We start from the raw sequence: 19299 nt of genomic DNA, 5'->3' as shown, positions 1-19299 counted from the left end.
AACTTCAAGACACAATCCCAAAGTAAAGGAAGTCAATGCCTGGATTTTTCTTTTAGCTTTATTGAGGTATAATTGGTAGACAAAAATCTGCATGTATGTAATGTGTACAGTTTGATGAGTTTGGACATAGCATCTGGATCTCGATGGCATTTTTCAATGACTTCTCTTTCTTTTATGTGCAATTCTTTCTGCCTTGTGTGCTCCCCCCACTTCCAGGTCAGTTCCTTCCACTTGTTTTTTTAAAACTAACTTCAAATGTCACCTACTCTGGCAAGTTGTAGTAGGCAGAATTTTAATATGGCCCCCAAGATTCCCACCCCCTGGTGTATATACTATATGTAGTCTCCTCCCACTGAGTGTGGGTGATATGTATGTACACAGGGAATTTCTCTCCTGGTATTAGACTAATCAAAAGGGAGTTTATTCTGAGTGATCCTGACATAATCAGGTGCACTCTTTAAAAAAGTTGATATGGGGGGTATATGGGGGGGGGGGGGTTCCTAGGTGGCTAAGTTGGTTAAGTATCTGACTCTTGATTTTGGCTCAAGTCATGATCTCATGGTTTGTAAGATTGAGCCTTGTGTCAGGATCTGCACTGATAGCACAAGCTGCCTGGGGTTCTCTCCCTCTCTCTCTGCCCACCCCTCCAAATAAATAAATAAATAAACATTTTTTAAAGTCAATACAGGACTGTCAGTTTCAACTTGGACATGTAAAGAGCTTGGAAATTTTTATTCCCACCCTACACCAAGAAAAAATTGGACAACATGAAAAATCAATGAAGTTTTTTGACTCATGAGATGGCCTTAGTTGTAAGAGAAACTGCCACCCTAAAATCCAGAGAGACACAGGTGAGATCTGCTTACCAAGAAGAGAAATTTTGGGGGTCATAAGCTGGTAGGAAGACTCAGAAGGCAATTTTGACAAATTTCTGGAGGCTCAGTGTGGATGACCATGAGAGTGAGAAACTCCTGGGGGCCACAGTCTTAGAAGGACCCACACTTTTGTGAGTTTTTAACCTCCAGGAACCCTACCAGGTTCACATGCTGAAGATCCAAGAAAGATCCCTTCTTGGCTCTGCTGGCAGGAGGGAAATACACCAGGAGCCTTCTCCATTACAAAGGCCTGACCTTCAGAAGAGCTTTGCCAGAGCTATCCACCTGGAAGGATCGTCCCACTCCAGCCTGCTTCAACATTCCCAGATCACCTACAGGGAGGAAAAACATAGTCAATAAGGATAAGGCCTTCCAAGAAACAGATAAAAAAACACTATAGCCAGGGAAGGAGGGAGGAGACAAGGGAAGGGGGAAAAACAACTGTATCACTGGAGAAATAGTTATGAAGGTCACAGCCCCAAGACACAAATCCAGGGAAAGACTGTGATTTTTAATTAATTAATTTATTTTTTAGAGAGAGAAGAGCACGCATGTGCACATGCAAGTTGGGGAGGGGCAGAGGGAGAGGGAAGGAGAGAATCCCAAGCAGGCTCCACATTTAGCACCAAGCCCACTGCAGGGCTTAATCTCACAACCATGAGATCATGACTTGAGCCCAAATCAAGAGCTGGATGCTCAACGGACTGAGCCACCCTGACACCCCCAAAAGACTTGAGATTTAACTGGAAGGTGTAGACTGCTCCCCATTCCTCATACCTTTCCACCACACCAATAGGGCTCCCATATAACAATAGTGGATTTGGGCCGAAACAGCAGCAAGGGACAGACTGTCTCTGGGGAGGGTACTGAAGGAAGCCCAGTGTCAAAAAGAGAGATACAAATAAGGGCATTGAGGAATGGGAAGCCTCTGGCACCTGTAGTTACAGCAAACATTAATACAGCACATTTTGTAGACAGAGTAACATAAATCCTTATGTTTAAGGCCTATTTACCTGATCCTCTATTACCTAATACAGCATGTCTGGCTTTTAACAAAAAATTACAAGGTTGGTCAAAAGGCAAGAAAAGCAGTCTGAAGAGACAAAATAATCATCAGAACCAGACTCAGATATGACACAGATGTCAGAATTATCTGACAGAATTTAAAATAGTTACAATTAATATATTAAGAGATCTAATGGAAAAAGTAAACAACCTTCAAGAACAGATGGGTGATGTAAGTGGAAAAGTGGAAACTCCAGGAAACCATCAAGTGAATGCTAAAAGTCAAAGCACAGTGGGGCGCCTGGGTGGCTCAGTTGGTTAAGCCTCTGACTTCAGCTCAGGGCATGACCGTTCGTGGGTTCAAGCCTGCATCGGGCTCTGTGCTGACAGCTCAGAGCCTGGAGCCTGCTTCCAATTCTGTGTCTCCCTCTCTCTCTGCCCCTCTCCTCTCATGCTCTGTCTCTCTTTGTCGCTCAAAAATAAACATTGAAAAAAAATTTTAATAAATAAAAAGTTAAAAAAAATCAAAACACAGCAACAGATATGAAGGACACCTTCAGTGGGCTTGACAACAGACTTGGCATAGCCAAGAAAAAGTCCAGTGAGCTTGAAGATAGGTCAACAGAAATACCCCAAAAAGAAAATTCAAAGGGAAAAAAAACAGAATAGAGCATCCAAAAATTGTGGGTCAACATCAGGAGAAATTACACATATAACTGAAACACTGTCAGAAGACAGAGTGAAGCAAAAGAAATATTTGAAGTAATAATGGCTGTGAATTTTCCAAAATCAATGACAACACCAAACCACAGATGTTCCAGAGAACACCAATGAGGATAAGTAAAAACAAAACCAAATGTATCAGGGCATTCATATTCAACCTGCAGAAAACCAAAGACAAAGAGAAAATCATAAAAGAAGCCACAAGAAAAAAACACCTTAGCGATAGAACAACGGTAAGAATCATGCGGAACTTTGTATCAGAAGCCATGCGAGAGAGAAGAGAGAAAGAGTAAAATCTTTAAAGTTTTGAAAGAATAAAACCCTACCAACTTGGAAATCCATATCTAGCAAAATTCTTCAAAAGTGAAGGAAAAGTAAAGACTTCACAGACGAACAAAATTGGAGGGATTTTACTGCCAACAGACCAGCCCCACGATAAATGTTCAAAGTTCTTCAGGATGAAGGAAAATTATATGGGACTGAAACTTGGAGGTGCGTAAAGAAAGGGAGGATGTTGTAGAAGGAATAAATGAAGGTAAAATAAAATAGTTTATTGTTGTCATTCTTTTTTTTTAATTTTAATTTTAATTTTTTTAATGTTTATTTATTTTTGAAAGAGAGAAAGATAGAGCATGAGTGATGGAGGGGCAGAGAGAGACGGAGACACAGAAATCCAAAGCAGGCTTCAGGCTCTGAGCTGTCAGCACAGAGCCCAATGCGGGGTTCAAACTCATGGACCATGATATCGTGACTTGAGCCAAAGTCTGACGCTCAACCAACTGAGCTACCCAGGTGCTCCTGTTGCTGTTCTTAATTGACCTAAAATATGACATATTGTTTGAAGCAATAATGGTTACAGTGTGCCAGATGAGTGTACTTATAGATAAGTAAATAACAGCGATATCCCACTGGACAGGAGGAAGAAGAGTGAGAAATACTCTTGAGGCACCTGTACAACCTCTGAAGTGACGTAGTGTTTTTTGAAACCAGACATAGATTGTTCGTAAATGGAGATTGCAAACTATAAATGGGATGTGGGATCCTGAGCAGGATCTTGGAATGGAAAACAATACTGGGAAAAACAAGAGGAAATCTGAATAAAATCAGAATTTGAGTTAATAATAATAATGGTTCATCATTGGTTCATTCATTGTGATAAATATACCACACTCACATGTGCTGTTAATGGTAGGACAAGGTGTGTGTGGGATCTATGGGAACTCTCTGTCCTATCTTGTGACTTTTTCATAAATCTGAAATTTTTCTCAAGTTAAAGGGAAACAAAGTGAGACTCAGAGAGATGATCCTGCTGACATCAAGAAGGAAGCAAAACTGTCTTGGAGAAGGGCTGTTTCCTAGCTGCAAGGGCCTCAGTCCTACAACCACAAGTCAACCACAATGAGCTTGGAAGAGGACCCCAAGGTCCAGCCGAAAACCACAGAGTGGCCAAAGCCTTGACTGCAGTCTGGTGAGTCAGAGGATCTTTCTGAGCCGTGCCTGGAGCTGCTCTTTGGGGGGAAAATGATACTTCAAAACTCTATTTCCAACTGGAACATGTTTGGCACACAATCATGGTTTGCTGCACGAGCAAATGGAGTAAAGACGTAGGAGGGATTCAATGTTCACCACTGCCCCTCAGCACACAGCCCAAATGTGAAGAGTAAACGGAAGTCCTCTGAAACGTGAAAGTAAATACCTTTACAGGCGGGCGGTGAAGTTCATGTTCTGTCCTCTAGGGCGGGACACCCTTGGCCAAACAGAGAGCCAGTTCACGATTTTAAGGAATTGGAGTTATCTTGTTTCTTAGTCCAGAACAGATTAAATGAAATTTATGGGAGTTGACGCCCTAACAATGAACCCAGAGTAGGAAAATAAAATGCACCTGGCTATTGAAATTGGGGTGTTTTGCTGCAAAAAAAATGCAGCAAGTGGGTGTCTAACCTCCAGTCTGTAGCCACATAATGATTTTGCAGATTTAAAAACAAGGCAATTGTAATAATGGGCATCTGCATTGCGCTGTCCACAGACAAGGTTCACTCAATCTTCTTAGCAAATGTGTGAGAAGTTAAGATGCTTGCTTACAAGGAATAAAAAATGTAAAATCGAGGAAGTAATGGGTTTGAGGAGTGGTAGACAGTACAGAAGGGAGGAATGTGAGACGAAAGAGGATTCAGTGGAGACTTCAGAGGTATTGGTGATGGTCTGGGTGTGGCAGGGATATCCAGGGAGAAGACAGAGCATCTTTCTTGGTTAGCACCACAAAGTTTAATAATATTAATGTCATTGCTATGATTATGCTTTAATCCTTGTGACGCATGCAATGCGCACTGGTCTATGCTGTGTCTGATTTTATATATAGAAAACCACTCAAGTGCATCAGAACTGCCTGCAAGGCAAGTCGTAGTGTTCCCTGAAACAGCAAAAGAGGTTCAGGTTAAGTAACTCATAACAGGAGCTGAATCCACTTCTGCCTGACTTAAAAAATTTTTTTTAATGTTTTATTTATTTATTTATTTTTTGAGAGACAGAGTGAGCACAGGGGGAGGGGCAAAGAGAGCGAGGGAGACAGAGGATCTGAAGCGGGCTCTGCACCGACAGCAGAGAGCCCAGTGCGGGGCTTGAGCTCCCGAGCCTTGAGATTATGACCTGAGCTGAAGTCGGATGCTCAACCAGTTGAGCTCCCTAGGCGCCCCTCTGTCTGATTTGAAAATGTCATTCCAGCCACTAGCCTCTTCTTGTAAGTAGGCCCCCACTCTCCAACTCTTTTTCATGTTTCTTAGAAGTAAAGGATGAAGCAGGTAGGATCGCTGAAGCCCTGACTCTCAAACCACCCTTCATGCTTACACAAGGTGGTGGTCAAGGCTTCACTTCAGCCAGAGTTTCCCACAAGCCCACTTCTTCACCGCAGAGTTCGGGTCAGATGCTGAATGTGTGGTTCAGGCATGAGGTATAAATGCCTTACTGCTTTCTGATGCTAGGGATGCACATGTTCAAGTAGGCACGCAGCAAGAATGACAGACAGAGAGACAGAGACCTGGCTTCTCAAGAAGGCCCCAAGCCCACCTGCTCACACAGCCACCTGGATAAGAGATGGGATGTTAGGGTTTGTGTCTTTGTAATCAAATGACCTTGATTTTCTTTAAAAGCAAAGCCCAGTGGATGTCCTGGATCTTCAATGACCAGGTCAGTAAGTCCAAAGTGTTTTTCTTTCTTTATGGCAAGTTGGTGCCTAAAATGTGCTGCTTGGAAATAAAGTATTTATTTGAGACCCAAATGGTGCTTTCTGTCTGGCTTCCAGCACCAGCCTAAATAAGTCTGGTCCGTTTGTAAACTCTTCTTAGCCATAGGGGAGCCTGGGTGGATCAGTCAGATAAGTAGCCAACTGTTGATCTTGGCTCTAGTCATGATCTCATGGTTCATGAGGTTGAGCCCTACATCAGGCTCTGTGCTGGCAGTGCAGAGCCTGCTTGGGATCCTCTCTCTCCCTCTCTCTGCCCCTTCCCTTTGTGTGCTCTCTCTCTCTCTCTCTCTCAAAATAAATTTTAAAAAAACATTAAAAAGATAAGTAAACTATTCTTAACTATAAAATCCTCTTTTTGAATGAAATCTGTCATATACACATGATACAGCAGGGGGATACATGTGAGAGAGTTGTGTTTTTTCTGAATTCAAATCCATATCATTGGACACAATTCTTACATTATTTATGGAACCCATAATAGCTCCTTTCTAGGCATGAAGTTTAAAAATCATGATCTAGATCAGTCTCCAAACCTCTAGACCAAAGAAGGGTCAAAATGATCCATAGGAGTGTTGGAAAAAATTCTATACCTTTATTTTCTGTACCTTTTTATACCTTTATTTTCAGTTCATTTTAAATTTCTAGTTTGGGTGTCCTCTGATGAAAAATATCTATTAGAATGGTAGTACATTTAAATATTTTCTAAATAAACAAATATACCTATGTAGTTCAAAGGATGTGGGGGTGTGTGTGTGGTTTTACTAATAGGAGCACACGATCAAAATAGCTTGAAGGTCTCAGGTCTCTGAACTAGATGGGGGTCAGTAAACTTTTCCTGTAAAGAGCCAAACAGTAAAATATTTTAGGCTTTGGAGGCCATATGGTCTCTGTCAAAACCACTCAACTCAGCTTCTGTAGCATAGAAGCAGTCATAGACTATATGTAAATAAGTGAACATGAACGTGTTCCAACAGAATTTTATTTGCAAAAACAGGTGGTGGCTGGGTTTGGCCTACAAGCTGTAGTTCTCTGACCTAGGTGATCATGGCCTAGGTGATTTCTGGAGACAGTTTCAGCAGGAGCATCTTTTGGCTCAATTCCAATATTGACAAACTGTAGTGGGCCAGAGTGGAGGGTCTCCAATATCACCCATACCCACTCGATCCTAACCTTCCACATATGCAACCCTTCTTTAACAGCATTGAAATATATAACAAAATCTCTTCAGAAATTACAAAGTGGTTAAATCTGAGGCACTGGAGTTGAACAGAAGTTAGAATGCAAATTCCACTGTGTAGAGCTGGGCTCAGTTTAATTACTTCTCCATCCCTGTCACGTGTAAAACCAGGACTCTAACAGCCACCCAGCAAGCATGCTGCACTGAGCGAGAGGGATAGTGGACCCAGAAGCATCCAGTGCGGAACCTGTCACATAGCCTGCTATCCCATAAGTGCTAGATTCCAACCCTGTCTTTGCTCTGGGCCTTTTTTTGCCTTCCAAAGCAAAAAGTAATTAAAACAAACAAACAAACAAACAAACAAAAAACAAAAACAGAGTGAGAGCAAAAGGAAGAAGAGAGACAATGAGAGAGCAGAAAGAAGGTTTTGTCTTCCTATGCTCTTTCTCCCAAAGGTTTTGTTTCTTGTGTTGGGAAATCTGCAGCTCCTACTTGCCTTTGTCCCACACCCAGGAGCCTCCCTGAGGACAGGAGACAGGGATAGGAAGATGGGTGTGGCCAGCAGGATCTGTAACGCATCCTTTTGGTTATTGGTCCCCCAAAGGAGGGGTCTACACCAGGGGTCTTACAACATGATCCACTGGGGGCACAGGGAGGAAACGTTAGAACTTCTGTTCATATTTATTTATTTTTGTTTTGCAATGTTTATTTATTTACTCACAAATGGTGAGATCATGACCTGAGCCCAAACCAAGAATTGGACACTTAACTCGCTTCACCCACTCAGGTGCCCCATATTTATTGTGTATCTCATCTTTTTTAAATTTCTATTTTTGAAATTGAGATGTTTTCTTAGGGATTTAATATATTACACTGTAGTACATGCATCTGATTTATCAATAATTATACACATATTAAAGAATCGGCTCAAACAAATGTCCTCATTGTAGTACACGATCAAGGAGATAAAAAGTCGGGGATGGGGTGCCTGGGTGGCTCGGTCAGTAAGTGTCCAACTTTGGCTCACGTCATGATCTCACAGTTCATGAATTCGAGCCCCGTGTCAGGCTCTGTGCTGACAGTTCAGAGCCTGGAGCCTGTTTCAGATTCTGTGTCTCCCTCTCTCTCTAACGCTCCCCGATTCATGGTCTCTCTCAAAAATAAATAAACATTTTAAAAAATTGTTTAAAGTTGGGGAGACCTCTCCTTTAGGGTTTGACAGACACATTGATGTGTCAGGGGACTCCAGAGGCGGCAGGGTAAATTTGGTATGCCTTCTTGACGTATCCGTGTTGTTTGCAGATGTTTCCATGATCGTTAAAGCAAATACAGATTTTGGAGTTAAATCCAAATCCTCATGATTTTTTTTTTTTTTTAGTTTAAAGTTCAACATAAGACTTCTAAGAAATTTTTCAGTGCTTGGTTCCTTCAGGTATACTCCAGACCATTCAAGAATCTGTGTCTACATTCTTCCATCTGGAAGGGGAAAGTCTGAGAAACTGCTATTGACAAAGGATCTGCTTGAATAAAGTTGCTCTTGGCTGTCTGAATCTAACTTTTTCCAATGTACAGAGGTAGGGGATATTCTGGAGGCATGCCCTGGAGACTCACATGAGACTCCTATATCAATGTAAATAATAGTTTATATTTATTAAGCACTTATTCCATGACAGGCATTTCATCTATGTCATGTTGTACAATCCTCATAACAATATCGCAGAGTAGATGCTATTAGTATTCTCCTTCTACAACTAAAGAACTGTGGTGGGTGGACTTCCAAAATGACCCTCCGTGACCCATGCTTTTGTATAACCCCTTGTCCTGGACTGTGGGCAAGACCAGTGGCTATGATAGGACGTCACTCCTGTGATGTCCTGTGGTTGTGTTACATTATATGGCAAAATAGATTTTTGTAGATGTGACTGAGGTTGTTCATCAGCTGAGTCCATCCAAAGGGAGCTCATCCTGGGTGGGCCTGGCCTTATCAGGTGTGCTCTTAGAGGGTCCGGCAGTTACAAACAACAGAGATGAGAGAGATGTGTTTCTGCCGGCCTGGAAGAAAGCAGAGTTATGTCGTGAGCCACCTAGGGCAGTTATGTGTTAAGAAAGTGCAGGCAGCATTTGGGATCTGAGAATGTTCCATGGCCAACAGCCAGAGGCAGAACAGGGACCCCAGTCCTACTACCACAGGGAAAGGAATTCTGCCAAAGATCCGTCATCTTGGAAGAGGAGCTCAAACCTCAGCTGAGAATTGCAGCCCCAGCCAGAACTCTAATTTCAGCCCAGTGAGACCCTAAGTAGATTCCCAGGCCGCAGAAACTGTGAGGTAATACATTTGTATTCTTTTAAGCCACTAAGTTTGTAGCAATTTGTCACACAGCATGGCAAACAAATACAGGAAAACTGATCCTGCTAACCAGAGGTGGTACTGGAATGCAAACCCAGGCACTCCTGGTACATTCGTTTGCTCATTCATTCATTCACTCATTCAACTCTGTTCCTGGCTCTGGAAGTACAACAGTGAATAACATGTGTTCCTGCTGTGATAGAGACGCCATTCTAGAATCTCCAGAACCCTTGTTTTTAGTACCGGGCCACACTGCTCCCTTGTAAGCCAAAGGGGCCAGGCCGTAAGACAAAGGCTAGTCCCCAAGTAGGAAAGGGATTTCAGATCCCTGTTTTCAACTTCTCAGGAGAAGGTGCTTTTTCCCAAATACAAGAATGGGAACGCACAAGCCAAGATGAGATCGCCACTTTGCTCTGGCTTTCTTCTTGTACTCAGAGGGTCTTTCCCACATACACCAAAGAAGGTCGGTGTAGGGGGCTTCTGTCACAACATGCTTTGTCATATATTTAATCTTATTTGATCTGGTTTGTTTCCATGGGGTTTTTTCCTAATCCGTTTGTGATTCTTTTAAAGATATTCAGGATAACTAATAAATCTTCCAATATGGTTTTCTTTACTATTTTTTGTAGATTCAATACTTGGATGCCAATGCTTGGAGAGAAAGGACTGGAAAGTTGCCATTAGTCTGGGAGGGCTCTGGTTGAACCATGTTTAGGTGTTTAGTATGTTTCTCCTGCACACCAGAACCTGGCAGTGTGGCAAATGAAAAGAAAGTCTATCTCATACCTATGTGCTCAGAGGCTGGACAGAAAACACACACACATGATGAACATCTAAGAGTATAAACCTTCAGAGATGCAGACATCAGGGCACACCTAGGAAAGTCCATGGGCTCTGGAGTCACCCTGACCCAAGTTTGGATCCCTCCTCTGCCCCTCTCTGCCTTAGTAGAGTTAATCATAGTGATAGCAACAGCCACCATTTTATTAAATGTCTCCTCTATGCCAGGCACAATGCTGAGCCCTATATACATAATTGCAATGACTGAACCCATGAACCTGGAAAGTACAGTATACTCCTCATTTTATAGATGGGGCCATAAAGCTCAGAAAAGTTAAGCAACCTGCCCCACATCACCCACCTGAAGAGTGGGGGAGGTGAGATTTCTGTTGAACTTCCTAACCTAAACTCCGGGCTTCAGTTTCCTCAATAATAAAATGGGCTTAATAATGCCCACTTCACAAGGTTGTGTGGAGGAATAAATGAGATCATGTCCTCACTGCCCCTGGCCAAAGGCAGTCACTCAGGACATGTTAGTTTCCCTGTGGAAAGAACTACTGGGCTGCAGAAGTACCAGCAGGCTTCCTGGAGGAGGTGTGGCCTGCGAAAGGTGCATTACACTCAGAGACCATTTGGAGTTCGAAGTCGTTAGAGTTACGTCCAGTTTGCCTTGGCAGTCAGGCTGCTGGGCACCATGCAGAAAAGAAAGAACTCTGCCTGATTTAATAACAGCGATTCATTATCTCCTCTGCAGGTAAGTCTGGTGAAGGCACCTGGGATTCCGCTCTTGGTGCACACGCCTTAGTGCTGGGCACACACTGCCCAGGATGCTTGACTCGGCTGCTTTGCAGATGAGAAGGAGCCCAACAGGTGACCCCACAATATGCCACTTTGGCATGTGGATTATTTTGAGCTGAAGGCAATCAAGACCCGGCAGATTCAAAGAAAACTTTTTTCTCTCTCCCATAGCTACGCTTAGATAGGGAGACTGGCCCAGAGAGAGAGCTATTATCAGTGATGACTTTTTATCTGAAATGACCTATCTGTGTGGCAGGGCAAACCTCTAATTACCAAACATCTGGTCCTCTTTTGTTCTGTGAATCACCTTGCCCCACTTTGAAGCCCCAGGTCCCTAGCCGATTCCTTAGCTCAGGATGGCATATCAGCCACCATTGCCAGAATTGTCCTTGGGGGTCATATTTTTTATGGCACTCCAGGATGTACGTAATTAAATTTGTTTTTCTCCTGTTAAACCGTCTTATGTCAATTTAATTATTAGACCGGCCAAAGCACTGAAGGGGCGGAAGGGAAACGTTTCCCCCTCTGCCCTGGAGCACTGCACGAAGAGGAAAACGGTGCCCTTCTTGAGAAGGTGTAAGCTCTTTTCCGTTTGAATTGACAGAGAAATATTTATCCAGGGTTGCAAAAATCCTCCAGGAGGGCATTGCGTTAAAAAAAGAAAAAGAAAGAAAGAAAGAAATTTCCTGCTGTACTGGAGAAGCAGTGCCTCCCTTTTGACATTTCGTAAGGCATAAATCTGATAGCAACAGAGGCCCCAGAGACAGGGTGTTAGCTAAACTTCAGGTGAAGGCATATTGCGCAGGAAGTCGGGGAGCGCCGAGTCCTTGCCTTTGTCATCCCGAGCACACTCATCTACAGTGTCTCTGGTGTCGTCTTTCTCCAAGGTTAGCTCGCCAGGGACTCCGGCTTTCCATTGCAGCCTCTTCAAAACGCGTGTTTTAATCCACTCCCCCAACTCCCTTGCCCGGGTCCTGATAGGTCCTGATGGGCGATGACTCCAGGATCTGAATGTGAGAAATTTGGCAGAGCCGTCTGGGGCCTTGCGAGAGCCTGTTCCTGTTGTTTCTGGCTGGCTTCTTCAAGTCACCCCTTTGGTGAGGGGGCAGCAACGGTGACCGCCATTAAGACCATTCACTCATTCATTCATCTATTTATTTATTTCAAAGTTTATTTACCTTTGAGAGAGCACAGGAGCAGGGGAGGCGCAGAGGATCCAAAGAGGGCTCCGCGCCGACAACGGCGAGCCTGATGCGGGCTCAACCCTACAAACCCTTGAGATAGTGACCCGAGCCAAAGTCGGAGGCTCAACCGACTGAGACACCTAGGCGCCCCACCATTTTGTTTTATAAATAACGACTGGGTACGGTTGGGAATCTGATCCTCTATGGGATGAATTTAGGGATCTCCTTAGTTACGTAGAAGACATTGAGTTGCTGTGGTGCTTGAACTTTAGTGCAAATGTGATTTACCTGCTTAGGGTTGTTTGTTTTTTATAGAAATTGACCTTTACTTATTGTACTAAGGTCTGTTTGACTTTTGATCCAGAGTAAGGCTCCTTTTATGGAAACTGTAGATTCCTGGCCTCCATTCCAGGAAGGTCTGATCCAACAAGGTGGGACCCTTGATTTGCATTTTGCACGACTTAGGTGCCATTTTATATATATATATATATATATATATATATATATATATATATATATATATATATAAAAAGTAATCTCTACATCCAACATGGGCTGGAATTTACAACCCCAAGGTCAAGAACCACGTGCTCCACCAACTGAACCAGCCAGGTGTAATTTTGATGTAAATGGCTAGGGAGCCAACCTCTAGAAGCTTGAAGAAAGGACTCTGAAGTCAGGAACCAGCCTCTGGCTCAAATTCAAACCCACTAAGGCATTTACTTGCTGTGTGACTTTGGGCATGTGATTTAACCTCTCTGGGCTTTGGTTTCCACATCTATAAGTAAACCTCTGTCTCAAGATGTCTGTCACCTTTTGGAATCCTAGACTACTGAATCTTTGGATGGAAAAGGAAAGGGGACAGGAGCCAACATTTGGTGGAGCCCCTGAGGTATGCCAGGCTTGTGATCACACCCCCACTAGGTCTCCTTCAGCTAAGTTTTTTTCCTTCCCAAGTCAAAGAGCTTGTGCTACTCTGTTTGGGCTTCTGAAAAATGCCTTCAGGGCAGAGATTTCTGACCCATGTTCTAACACAAAATGTGCATGGTGGATTAATTTTGTTCAACACACCTTGGTTGTTTTGTGAAAGGAAAGTCTATGCAACTGAGTTCACTCATTCCCAGCAAGCATTTTTTGAGCTCTACTGTGCTCCAGAGCCTGTGTGCAATGCTGGGGACCCCATGGTGGGCCATCTTTGTGGAGCTGGGCACACTGGCACTCCTTGCTGGCCGATCGTGTGAACTAATTCGCAAGCAGCTGGAGCAGACACTGCCCCGCTCAGCCTGGGTTAGGAGAGGCTGAAGGGAAGCCATCAGAGTCTGCTCTGGGAGCTGAGCCGAACTCTGCATCCCAGCTTGGCTGCTGGGGAATGAGAGAGACTCAGGCCAGCTGAATTCAAAACACCTGCCTGAGATAAATAGCAAAATAATAATAATGTGATATTTAAACACTGGCATCCAGACTTCTTAACCACTGTGCATGCTTGTAGGGAGAAGCCTGAAGCAATGGAAAGATCAAACACACCCCCTTAAACAGAAATACTGAGACATGAACAAGCAGGTTTCCTCAACATGTGGTCCCCAGGCCACTGGCCACACAACCAACTCAGGGAGCTTATTTTAATTTTGGGCTCCTGTTCCTTTTCCAAATTTACTGATTCAGAACCCTGAGGGGGCGTGCTTATAAACTGTGTATTTAACAAGATCTGCAAGCCTCCCCACTTCCCCTCACAGTGAGCCGACTCGAATCTGAGAATTTCTGGAATGTCGCTACAGCTAAATCTGTATAACTTATGCAGTAGACGTGTCTCCCTCCTTTCTGGTCTTAGTGGTAATAAAAATAATAATTGGCAATATTTACTGAGCGCTCTCTATCTGCCAAGGAGTGGTAGATCAGGCATTTTACATACAACTCATTTTATCTTCACAAATACTCTATTTTGGTCCTATTGTCATCCCCATTTTCAAGATGGTGAAACTGAGGCACAGAGTTTGGTGACTTGCCCAAGGTCTTACTCATTAGGAATACAGCCAAGATTCAAACTCAGATCCACGGCTCATGCAAGAAAGGATCCGAATTCCTGTAAACACAAAACAAAATAAAAGCAACATGTTGGTGGCAGCTGCTTTGGGGTGCTGGGAACAAAAAGTTTAATTTTTGTCTATGTGCCCTTCTAATTTTCCCTACAATAAATGTGTATTTGTTTTTAGTATGAAAACAGACCGGCGTCCATATTTGTTATTCTGCACTTATTTGCTGTACAAATTCAGGTAAATATATAATATCATTGAAGTTCAAGGTTCTCATCTGTAAAATGGGTATGATTTGTGTTATTGTCAGACTGAACTAAGATATTTTAAATTAGAGAGCTCAATGCAGTTACATAAAAACACATTAGGTCCCTTCCTTACTTATTTACCTCTACTACTCTCCGACCCCCCAAAAAAGGCATCATTGTTTTCCACTAATGACTGGAGCTACAATTGTACCCTGAACCCCAGAGCCTTCCCACCCCGAGTGTGGTCCTGGACTAACAAACATCATGAGCATCCCAGAAAGCTTGTTGGACTCTCGGTCCCCCACCCAGGACCTACTGAAGCAGAATAGCATGGTCTAGAAGGTTGTTCTCCAAAAAGGGGAGTGTCACACAGGGAGTTAAATCACTGATGTTCTGGGGAGCAGGAAGAAAATCCTAGAACTTCTACTTCTGTTCATCTTCGATATCCTTTGTTAACATCTGGTATTTGTGTATGTTTTATGATGTAGTCAATAGATTAGTAGTGAGTACACACATACACAGTTTGTAAGTAAACATTGTCCTGAAGGAGGGGACCCTGAGGAGGGGATCCAGAGTTCTGCACACTCAGATAACATTGGCCAGCCACACTTCCCACAGCAACTTCCGGGAAGTTGGTTACGAAGGGGGATGCGCCTCCCATGCTCCGGCTGTTTCCTTAACCTTTTGGTGCTACTTCTAACCTTTATCCTCCCTGGGAAGGGAGGATATCCTACCCTGCTGGGTAAATTGGTAGCTCACCTTTTTTCCCCCATCCCTCAGGGAGAGCACATTTCACTCCTTCTTCCCGTGATGTGCACTTTAAAGGGGCTTCTCTCTCTCTATGGGGTACCCCATCCACCACCACGCCATCAAATCTCCCACCTGCCCTGTCTCCATTGTCCTTGCTCAGCAAAATCCAAATCCCAGTGAACCCCAACCCTCAAGCCGGCTCGGTGCCTGCTCAGGAAGCAGGATGCAGCCGAGAAAACACATACCCAAGCTGACAGCACTCTCCTTAGATTCATGGCCGTGAAAGTCAGATGGACCCTAAATTCTGCCTGCCTCCCCCCACATCCCTACCAAGTTTCCCTCCTTCCATTACTCTCCTTTCCCTCGTTTCTCAACACCCCCCCCCCCCATCCCCAACCTCAGATCGGGACCTTCGTCCCATGCTTCACATGTTGAGAAGGGGCTGTCCTTTGCCAGGGCATGCCTGGCCTGGATGTTGCATTTAGACACTTCAGTCCTCTGGAATCAAATCAGCTCGTCTCTGGTGTTGTGTTCTTTCCAGCACATGCCGCTGCTGGCTCTCTGTCAATGTTGAATCCAAACACCACGGTTTTAGAAACTGCCCTTTTTCCAAGCACCTTATTAATCCTCAAAGCACTTGTGAGCTTTAAAAAATGGTGCTAGCAGCATGTGACATGTGTGACAGGCCACGGCTTGCACTCCCCATTTTCCACACCAGGAAAACTGGGACAGCCGGGCAGAGTTCCGGAGCCAGTGTCACACAATGAGTCAAGCCAGAATTGGAGGGGCTTATCCCCTTCCTAAAACCCACTGCCTCTTTGGGACTGTATTATAATAAAAAGGAATTTTAAAAAATGCAAAATACAAAGACTTCTCCCCTGCCCCCACCCCCAACATGAGTTTGAATAATGCGGTCTGGAAGATGTCTACTAACATAAGCTAGTTTCAAGGCCCAGAATCCAGGATGAGAGCTAGAGACACCAGGGACAGGTCAATGTTTTTATCCAATGAGATCTTTTAAAATAACAAGAATGACTCCAATCTGGGCTGGCTATTCAGTTCTCCCAGTGGCTGTCAAATGCCAGGGAAGCTGGGCTTTGCAGAATGGGCTTTGCAGAAACACCGAAGCCAATTTAAAATGCCTGTTTCTAGGCCCCCAACAAGACCTACAGAATCCAAATCTCTAGGGCTGGATCAGAAAATCTTGATTTTTTAAGACACCCTTTAGCTGCTCCTGATGCATACACAGGTTTAGGAGCCCTTGAGTCCTTGTCATTATGAATCTATTTATATCCTAAAATGGCAAAGCTGGCAGGGACTTAGAGATGCTTTAGTCCAACCCCTCATTTTACAGATAAGAGAATGAAGTCTTGGAGAGATGTGGCCTGTCCAAGTTCCTAGACCCAGGCTGAGTTAACTGTGGCCCATTTAACTTTGGGTTCCAGTAGCAGGATCTAATTTCAGGATCAAATTGGCACCACAAAAATACACTTGAATATTAACTTTTTAATGGCTAAAAAGCAGAGCCAGGTTTTCTTATTTAGATTCTCCTATCCAGTAAAGTAGGTAATTTAAATCGCAAGAATAGTCATCCTCACACCCTATAAAACTCAATCAAGTGATTTCCATCTTCAATGGGGGAATAATGCATTTTATTTTTCGGCATTGGCCTTTAAGTATTGAGCAGTATTGGTCCTGAAATCGGGTCTCTACCTCCGTATACAGCTCCCAGGAATATTTGCTCACCGTCTTTCATTGGCCCGGTCAGTTAGATGGATGCCTGTGGCTGGCTGGTGTCTTTCAAACACTGAATGATCAGGTGACCTCCTTAGTTGGACCTTGAAAGCCACTCACCTGAAACAAACAAAATGCAAACGCCTTCTGTGTGTGCTTTCTCCCTGTGGTAGGTTTGCAAACAGGGGTTGTACACCTGATGTAGAGAAAAAAAAAAAAAAAAAAGCTCATGTCCCTTGGCCCAGGGAACAGAGTAGCTGACAGAATAAACATGCAATCTTAGGGAGTATAAGAACTAGGAGGGCAGCTGCAGCAGTTACTACCTGAAGTCCCTACCCTACCGAGGTCTCTCCCTTTAGGGATTTGCTCCTACCGTCTTGGCTTGAGCTGTGTAGCCCAGGCCTGTGTACTTTGCTGCTGGCAAGCTGTGTGCTTTCCTGGGCATCTGCCTCCTTAAACCCACCAGAGCCCGCTGGGAGCTTTGAGCCCAGCACGGTGCCTGGAACTTTGTGGGCATTCACAAAAAATATTTGTTGAATTTTTGAACTGGACTTACCCTCCTCTCTGATATCCGTATGTTTCTTGAGCTGCTTCCAACTGAATAGCTGATGCCAAAGTGAAATCGATTGGATTTTTCTCCAACAAGCATTGAGTGCCTGCTGTTTGCTGTAGCTGTATTAAGATCAGTGAAACAGAGGCCCTCCGTGCCAAGAGGCTGTAATTGAGGGGGAAAGGCACACAGACATTCACGTCATCCTTACATAAGGTAGCCTGTGATAAACGCAATTCAAAGAAGTGCAAAGAGGCAGGCCGCACAGTGGGAAGATTCCTGCCTGACTTCCTCCTCTTTATATAGATTTGTAACAGCTTTATTGAGGTACCACTGACATTAAAAATTGTATGTACTTAAGATGCGTGACCTGATGTTTTCATATGCACACACATTGTGAAATGATCACCACTATCAAGCTAATTAACATATTTATCACCTCTACACAGTTACCATTTGCACGTGTCTATTGAGAAGATTTAAGATCTATCCTCTTACAAATATCAAATATACAATACAGTATTGTTAACTCTCATCACCGTCTCCGTATTAGACCTCCAGAACTTATTTATCTTGCATAACTGCGACTTTGTGCCCTTGACCCATATCGTGCCATTTCCTCTCCCCGCACCCCAGCCCCCCCCCACCGCCAGCATTCTTCACTCTGCTTCTATGAGTCTGACTATTTTGGATTCCACATATAAATGAGATCATGCAGTATTTCTTGTTCTGTGTTTTGCTTAGTTTGCCTAGCATAATGCCTTCAAGGTCCACCCATGTTGTCACAAAGGGCAGGATTTCTCTCTCTGTTAAAGGTTAAACAATATTTCATTATATATATATATACATATATATGTTTCATTATATATATACATATATATTACATTATTGTTATATTATTACATATTACGTATTACATCATTACATGTCCCTTTATCTGCCTGAGGACACTCAAGTTGTTTCCACATCTTGGTCATGGTGGATAACAATGCAGTGAACTTGGGGATGCAGACACCCTCCTAACTCAGGGTAGGTTGTTTATTGCCTGTTGCCCCTTCTCCAGACAGTAAACTCCTCAAGGGTAGGGATCTTTGTTACTGTTCGCTGATCTTGCCAAGCACCGAAAACAGTAGCCGGAACATAGTAGGTGATTTAAAAATAGTTCTAAATGATTTGGATTCAGATCCTCTTTCTGCTGGTTATCAACTACATGACCTAATCAATGCATTTTTTTTTTTTTGGCTTCAGTGTCCTGATCAATGAATCTAGAAAAATGATAGTTGAGAGGATCAAAGTTTTTAAAACAAGTGGTTTTCAACCAATGGCATTAATCTTACTATGATCATCATATCCTCTTAGTGATAATATTTTTAAAAGGCACATATCTCAGGAGAGATGATTAATTATAACTGGCACACTGATTCTATCTTGTAACTATCCATTAGGTTACTTTCAGCCAGAAGTCACAGAAAACCAATTTGCAATGGCTTGATCTTTTTTTTTTTTCCTCGTATAAGAAGAAGTCTGGAAGTGAATCTACAACATCAGAGCTGGCGTCTCTATAATTCTCTTGACCAGGGATTGACAAACGATGGCCCACAGGCCAAATCAGGCTTGCCAACTGTTTTTGCAAATAAAGTTTTATTGCAACACGGTTATGCTCATATGTTTACATATTATCTTCGGCTGCTTTTGTGCAACAACGGCAGAGTTGAGTAGTTGTAACAGAGACTATATGGCTTGAAAAACCTAAAATATCTGCTTGTTGGCCTTCACAGAAAAAGTTCCTGACCCCTGCCCTTACCATCTCTTAATGTGCTCTGGAAAGCACATTTGCTTTCAGGACAAGGTGGGAAA

General features: G+C 43.4%; 1 long non-coding RNA gene across 2 annotated transcripts; it reads right to left on the bottom strand.

Annotated features, from left to right (window-relative positions):
* Nucleotides 1-201: 201 nt before the first annotated feature.
* Nucleotides 202-18076, bottom strand: LOC109501774. Of its 2 annotated transcripts, XR_006601088.1 has the most exons (5): nt 17449-18076; nt 16905-17012; nt 15556-15719; nt 14146-14210; nt 202-1207 (listed from the first exon to the last, which is right to left on the bottom strand). It is a non-coding gene; the product is annotated as an uncharacterized LOC109501774 (long non-coding RNA). The 2 variants fall into 2 exon arrangements; XR_002744141.2 differs by lacking the exon at nt 202-1207 and having other exon boundaries at nt 14030-14210.
* Between the last annotated feature and the right edge of the window lie 1223 nt (nt 18077-19299).

Source organism: Felis catus, chromosome B4, assembly GCF_018350175.1.
Source record: "Felis catus isolate Fca126 chromosome B4, F.catus_Fca126_mat1.0, whole genome shotgun sequence".
In the NCBI taxonomy this organism is placed as follows: Eukaryota; Metazoa; Chordata; class Mammalia; order Carnivora; family Felidae; genus Felis; species Felis catus.
This window is presented reverse-complemented; position numbering and strand designations above follow the sequence as displayed.